Genomic DNA, 6,135 nt, shown 5'->3' with positions numbered 1-6,135 from the left:
CCGCACCCGTTGGCACGGCCTAGGCCAATCGCGTGAGGTGAAACTGATCGGGCGTTTCGAACAACCATCTCCAATCGCACCCCAGATGAGTAGAAGCGTCGGTGTTGACTGTAAGAGCCATGGCGCAGTGCCAAGCACTGTTCCCCGCATGGCCGGCGCATCCTCTACCAAGTCGCACGAAAATGAGCCTGCTAGGAATGATAAATCCTTAATACCGCCTTTAGTAAGCTACGATGCTTACAACCACAATGGGAATGACATCCTGCAAAGAACAAATGGCCACGTCTTGGCAGGTGGCCAGACCAAGCCCTTCATGCCAAGAGTGCATGAAATGAGAACATTGTGACAAAGCAAAAAGACTTTATTAAAATGTAATGCTTATGCAAGGTTCGAACAAACTGTGTGAGAAATGCAAATAGAAGTAAAAGTACATCAACAATGACAAAAGTCGCAGAAAGGATTCGTAATGAACTCGAAAGTGAACATTCACTAGCACATAAACAAAATTCCAAGTACACATACAAAAATGAACAGAAAAACCTGGAGTGTACTAAAGTGTAATTTATCATAGTAAAGTGCACGTGCTATTAGATGGACTAGAGTTATGCAGAAGTGACATCGGAGCGAATGGAAGAAGTAGACTAAAAAATGCAAGAGTATGAATCGGATGGTAACTGCCTCCAAGCAATGTTACCAATCAGCTAGATGCTTGAAAAGAGCACAAAAAGAAATACCACCGCATACCATCATAAAACAATCCTGTGACAGATATAAAAAAAATGAGAACAATGCAAAATTGGAAATATTGCCTTTAGGATATATCAAAGAAGGTAATGGCGAGAAAAAATAACCATACAACAAAAAAGCAATAAAGTGAAATTCGTACAGAATACTTAAACGGGGGATTCAGTGTAACAAGTGAACGCTACTGTAGTACAGCGAACGATGAGACAGTAATGCTGCATCTTGCCACTCCACAACGTGAGAAATGAATATGCAAGCCTCATATTAGAAATTTACTTAAACATGGAAATAAACTGGAATGCACTGGAAGCTGCATTTGTGTAACAAAGGAAGCAATGGTCATAATAAATAGTAAGTGTTTTATCTAAGAAGCCCTTTACAAGAGGCAAAGTTGTACCTCTCTGGGAAAAACAAAGTTGCAACGAATAATTTGCAAACCAGCAAATACATTAATTAGCACACTGACATGGCACACTTTGCGCACATCTCCAGTCTCCTAAAGTAAAAAAAAAAGCACTCCCAATGAGAAAAACGTTTAACACATGTAGCCCAGAGCAAATTCTTTGCCAGTTCACTCACATTTTCACATCCAAAAACATTTGCCACAAAGTCCAGGCACAGCTCCACTGATGTTTACCAATAAACAGCTTGAGAGCACCCTACTGATTATTGTGCAGTCCCGCTGCTGCAAATAGAACTGCCGCACATGCTGGTAGTGGTTTCAATGTAGACACACTTGCTGCCCTGGACATGTATGCTCAGATATCTGCACTGGTGCTCCATTTTGTCGAAGTAGACACATTGATGCACTACGCTGGTGATTGAAATGTTTTGAATGCACAAGTATTGGCTTCACCAGAAAGACTTGCCCACATACCACCACTGGCATATTATGCACTTGCTCTTCACTCAGTTTTTTTTTTTTTGTAGCATTGAACTTAATGTGTTCCCTACGTGGGAGCCATGTGTAAAACCGGTGTCGCACGACCACTCTCGATCGCGATCAAGCCCGATCCGGATCGAAATTATCGACGCGACTGCCTCACTGTCGTAGCTTGCGCAGAGGAGCGAATCACGACCGAGAAATTCGATTCGTAACGGACTGGATAGCGGCTAAAAGAGCCCCGTGTGAAACCGGTATTAATTAATGCACAGACGTACGCTAGGAAAATGTGTTGCACAAGGACAAAGAACTGCGACATGCCCTGTTGTGCGAAGCGCGCGAACAGAACACATGTATATATATATTAAAAAAAAACTGCGAGAGCGCTTCGCGAACTCCATGCGCACACATGGCACCCGCACGAACTCGGCAGGCCGCCGTAAAGCGCGAAGGGCGCGCAGCGTACATTCCGACACATGTCCCAAACTGCAAACAATCGTACTACCTAAAGCATGCAAGTTATTTTATACCAAGGGCATACTCGACTCACGTATGCAGTATCCACAGGCGAATTATGCAGCGTACATGCTGTATCCATTCGCCAAATAGTAAAATTGATAACAAGCACAAAGCGACAAGGGACTCAATACATTACTACCATTTGAGGCATCAAATAAAATCGAATTTGGCAGTTTCATATATTGGACACAATATATGGACACGTGGTACACGGTAATACCATGAAATACCCATCACGTGGGTAAAGGGGGCGAAAACACAATCGAGAACCTGAAGCACAAGCGATAAAAGCACGGTATGGTGCACGCAAAATTCTGTCAGTGCGCTGTAGCGCGAGAGAAGAAAATTGGGCGAGCACTTGACCTCACCTTTTGGGATACCGCACTAGTACTGAATCATTAAAAAAAAAAGCCTGTTTGAACCAGTTTCCTTGTCTGCAACACTCTTGATAAACGGGAGCCTAAAATACCACGATGACGGCTCTATTGCGGAGATCGGCAAGGTGCGCACAGACAGAAATTTCGCTGCCTTTCCTCGCATTATGCAAAATGCTTTGTTAGGATCACGCATAGCGGCCGATCGCGACGCTAGGGACACACAGGCACGATTTCGTCCCTCTAACTTTCGTCCTTATACTGCCCTTAACGCCTTAATTACAGCGTCAGTGAAAAGGCGCCTCCCATAACATGACAATGAACTTGAAGAGCTGATTAGTGCCCTCCACTCCGCGCCCTCCAATTGAAAACACTGATTTCCATATTAAACTACACAAACAGATCGCACAACCCAAACTAATCACAGAATGTCGTTTTCTTGACAGCAAAGCACTGCAACACTTACATGACAAAGGGCAGCGGCAGCACATTCAGAACAGTCGCAAACAGACCATAGTGTCATGCGAGTGCGATAACGCAACTATGCCAGCTTCACGAATAATGTGGCCGCCTTGGTCACATAACAATTGAAAACACTACTGATTTCCAAATTAAAACCACACAAACATATCGCACAACCCAAACTGATCACAGAATATCGTTTTCTTGACAGCAAAACACTGCAACACTTACATAGCAAAGGGCAGCGGCAGCACATTCAGAACAGCCGCAAACACACCACAGCGCAATGCGGGTGCGGTGACGTGACGACGCCATGACGACGCGACTATGCCTGGCCACAGGCCCGGCTCGCCCGGCTGCCCGGCATCACGAATCACGTGGCCACCTTGGTCACATGATTTGACGACGGTATCGCCACCTTGCGCAAGGTTGGATCGCGTTGATGGGTTGTTGAATATTGTAGAACCCGCTAAAGAGGCTGACGCGCCGTGGCGGTGGCGCCTTGAGTCGTTTTCAAAACGTATTCACCCCTCGTTTTTAAGCTGCCTGGCATCCAACGTTATCAAAACGTATTCACCCCTCGTTTTTAAGCTATCTTGTTTGGAACGTCTTTGATGCGTCGATTTTGGTCAAAAATCCTTTTCAGATGTTGAATCCCTTAATACGACGTTTTCAAGACTTTTTGTGCTACCTGGGTACGTCTGGGAAGGGAGCACCAGAACAATAACGGAGAGGAAGGGAGGAGGAGTATAGGTATACTCATACATCAAGGAACAATTGGAAAAGAATAAAGTTAACTTGCAAAGTACATATGGGGGTATCAGGTACAATTGCCGGTAAAAAGACATGGCTAGGAGTAGTTTATTTAGGGACTGAGGACAAATGCAGGCAAGAGAACAAGGATCTAGTGAAGTGTCTCGATGACGATATAAAGCAGTTTGGAGAAGGTGCCGATATTTGTCTGCTGGGGGAGATGAATGGCCACATCGAGGATCTGGATGGATACACAGATTGTAATGGGAAGTTGATGCTAGACTTCTGTGAGCGACACAACCTAGTTATAGTAAATAGAGAAACTAAGTGTGAGGGACAAATCACGTGGGAATCCCGTAACAGACAAACGACCATTGACTACTGCTTAATGTCGCAGGGGAAGTATAGCAAGCTCGCAATAATGGAAATAGACGAAGAGCGGAAGTACAGCCTCGGAAGTGATCATAAGCGTATTAGTCTACAGTTGGGAGCCCTGCTCAAAAGAGAAATGCCGGGAAGTCAAAAAGAGTACGCAAAATTGAATGGCGCACAAATAGCGCAAATACCGGAAGGCATAGAGGAATCAATAGAGAAATATCGCTTTGAAAGGTGGGATCCTAATCAATTAGAACTCCTCATTAGTACAAAAAGAAGTAAAAGGAGTGAACCGCTGGAGAGGAAAGAGGAAGCCACGAAGTTGGTGGTATAAGGAAATTAGAGAGGCCATCGAACAACGACGGTTGGCATCACGGGACCTCAGAGAAGCAAAGAGGGCGCAGTTATCTAAAGAGGAAATAGGCCAAAAATGGGAATGTTATCAACAAAAAAAACAACAAGTGCAGGTGTTCGTCCAGGCTAAAATAAAGCAGTCCTCTGATCGTTGGCTGGCTGAAGTTCGCGATGCAACTAATAAAGGGCGGTCAGGAAAATTCTGGAACCATATAAGCTGGCTGGGTAAAGCGAATCACAGAAAGCAGGAACAGATTCACGATGCCGAGGGTAATTGTTTAGAGGGAGATGACGCTGTGGACTAAATTGGTTCAGTTATAGCAGAGTCATTTAGGAAAGACGATAGGGTAATCGCCCCAAATGAGGGAGCAACACAGGACTGCAAAATAGAAAACGGCTTAGAACTGACCGATCTTAACTGGAAAAAGGCGGAAGCAAATGTTCCAAAATGCACGTCCGCAGGGATAGACGAAATTTCAATCAAGTTAATTAATGAACTTGGCCCAAGAATCAAGGAAACGCTGATAAAAGCATTGGAGGCAGCCATAACAAATAAGCAAAATCCGCACAGCTGGAAACTGAGTAAAATAAATTGGATTTATAAAGGGAAAGGTGATAAGAAGAACATAAAATCCTTCCGACCAATTACGATAACATCAGTTATATATAGGCTGGCGATGCAGGCGGTGAAATTAAAAATGCAGTCATGGGTAGAAAGTAATAGAATACTCGGAGAACTTCAGAACAGGTTCAGAAGTGGTAGGCGCTTAGATGACAGCCTGTTCGTGCTTACCCAGTGCATAGAAATAGCTAAGGAGGAAATAGACCTCCGTATTTAACCTTCCTAGACATAAGCGGTGCATACGACAAGGTGAACAGAGAACTCCTGTGGAACATATTAAAAGATGAAGGTATCGGTCATGATGTAATTGAGTTTCTACAGGAAATATATCGAGAAAGTAATGTTGAAATAACATGGGAAGGAATTAAGAGTACGACAACTGTCGAGGTACACAAAGGATTAAAGCAAGGTTGTCCTCTATCACCGCTGCTGTTCATGTTTCACATGATAAGTATGGAAATAAGGTTACAAGGAAGCAATCTAGGGTATAATCTGTCGTACAGATAAGGCGGAAAGGTTGTTGAACAACGACTACCGGGTTTAATGTATGCGGACGATATTGTACTGTTAGCAGACCGCTAGGAAGATTTGCAAACTCTGGTTAATTACCGTGGAGACGAAGGAGACAGTTTAGGTTTCAGTTTTAGTGCAGCTAAGTCCGGTGGGATGTTGTTCAACGATACAACTGATCAGGAGCTTACAATACAAAGCCGTGAAATACCCCGCGTTGCCGTATACAAATATCTCGGGGTATGGATAAACAAAGGGCAGATGTACACGGAAAAGCACGAACAGTCTCTAATAGCAAAAGGGCGAAGAGATGCCGGGTTAATGAAACATTAGGCATTGTGGGGTTACAACAGGTATGAGGTACTGAGAGGCATTTGGAAGGGAGTAATGGTGCCGGGGCTTACTTTCGGGAATGCGGTCCTGTGTTTAAGGGCAGAGGTTCAGTCGAGACTAGAAGTAAATCAGAGAGCTGTGGGAAGGTTAGCACTAGGTACCCACGGGAAAACCACAAACGAAGCAGTACAGGGAGATATTGGCTG

Source organism: Dermacentor variabilis, unplaced genomic scaffold (assembly GCF_050947875.1).
Source record: "Dermacentor variabilis isolate Ectoservices unplaced genomic scaffold, ASM5094787v1 scaffold_12, whole genome shotgun sequence".
Taxonomy (NCBI): Eukaryota; Metazoa; Arthropoda; class Arachnida; order Ixodida; family Ixodidae; genus Dermacentor; species Dermacentor variabilis.
Note: the sequence above shows the minus strand (reverse complement) of the source record.